Genomic DNA, 2,117 nt, shown 5'->3' on the forward strand with positions numbered 1-2,117 from the left:
TTTGCTTACGGAGGAATACATGGCAGGTATTGGCGAATTCATGGCGCTTGTTCAACGACAATCGGAAGCAAATACCGGTATGTTACGATGCCATGCTCCTCCTGCAATAATAATAAGGTTATAAGGGAATGTGATGTTTGGACTCATTTATATATGAGAGGGTTTATTGATTAACTTTGTGTTTAGGTTGAAGCAAATGGCGGTAATCCCGTTGATCATGTTGATGTCATGAGGGAAGCATATACTAATAAGAAGACATGCGAAATTCAGGATTCCCTCATCAGAGATGTCATTGATTTGGTGCAAACCAAAAAAAGCCAAACTCCTAGCTTCTCAGCCGATGAACTCTGATGACGATTCTACGGCAGCTTCCACCAACTTTTGCCGACTTCAAATCAACGAAATGGTGGAACAGGTAACTTTTTAATTTTTCTTTTATTATTATTTTAATTTGATTACTAATATTTTTTTTTTCTATATAGACGGTTCCAAAGAAGAAAGGACGTTTGGTCGGTTTGGCTCGTCGTGTGTCTTCGTGTCCTTCTTCTTCACAAACTCCATACACAGATCCCATGATCATGGAGCAGCTGCAGAACAAGGATGAGCGGATTGAAGCGTTAGAGACGCAGAACGCTACAATTCTTGCGGAATTGGCAGATCAGAAGAAGACCAACAACGAGATCATTGACAAGAAGAAGCGTTTGTTCCTAGATGAATTCCAATGAATTTTAGTTTTTTTTGTTTAAAAACTTGAAAATGTTTTTTTAATTTATGTAAAACGTTTTTGTATAATATTATTTTTAATTTCAGTTTTTATTGATTTATATAAAAAAAATTAATTAAATTATTCGAATAAAAAAAATATATTCCGACGAAACTTTCTCCGTCGCAAATTTCCGACGGCAAGTAACGTCGGAATATTCCGACGAACATGATGCGTCGGAAATTTCCGACGAAACTCTCCGTCGGACATTTCCGACGAAACTCTCCGTCGGACATTTCCGACGAAATTGTCCGCCGGAAATATCCGACGAACACGGACTCCGACGGATACGGGCTCTCGAAAATTTTTGACAGTTCCAGGCATCGTCGGAATATCGGAGTAACATTATCGTCGGAATTTTGTCGGACATATTTCCGACAACGGCATCTGTCGGAAATATATTCCGACCAATTACCGACGAAACCCTTCCGATGAAAAATATTATCGGAATATCCGTCGGAATATTCTCTGTCGGTACTTGTCGGAATTTGTGACGAATTTCCGACGAACTTTTTTTTTCCGACCAGATATTTCCGACCACCGTTTTCTTCGGAATGTCGTCGGAATATGGCCATTCCGATGAAATTCCGACAAATATGACCGTCGGATTTCGCGTGTTTTCTTATAGTGAAAGTGGTATCATGAAAATGGTAAACATGAAATTTCTCCAAAGATCATCTCTTTACATAAGCTTTTCTTGACTTGTTGAGAAGATTTAATGTCTTCCCTAGCTATAAAGCTGTTAGAAGAAGATTCTCCCCTAGTTTTCATCTGCAGCATCAGTCTTTGTCTTGTTATGTTTTCTTAAAGGATGCAAGACTTAAAACTTTAAGCATTGTTTGGGTTTTTGAACTCGATTTAGTCATTAGATCTGAGTCAACGTAGAACTAAATAATCTTTTCATGCTTTCCATGCCAAAAGCAATCAACATCACTAAAAACCCTTTTCTTATTAATAGCACATATTAGCTTACAAATTTTTATTTTAACAAGTTGAAATTTAAATCTTAATTAATTACATTATTATCATCATATGTACAGGATTTTCATGGCAGAAAAGCGGTTCGAATATAGATACGCCACAGAGGACGAACTAGAAGAAATGAAGCAGAGAGAATTTGTTGGATGGATGTTTACTTATGTGAGTGCTTTAAACAAATTAAAATATCATTTATCACATATTTATATTAATTCACATTTACTAATATAACATATATATGTGCTATTAATAGGTGTCTGCTGGTTTGGCCAGAGGTGAAACATTTGACGATTGGATACGCGAGATGGTCGTTGGACCAAACTTTGTTGTGAAGTCATATCCGAGATTTTGTACTCGAGGATATGCATTCACAACT

This window comes from Brassica oleracea, chromosome C3, assembly GCF_000695525.1.
Source record: "Brassica oleracea var. oleracea cultivar TO1000 chromosome C3, BOL, whole genome shotgun sequence".
Lineage (NCBI taxonomy): Eukaryota > Viridiplantae > Streptophyta > Magnoliopsida > Brassicales > Brassicaceae > Brassica > Brassica oleracea.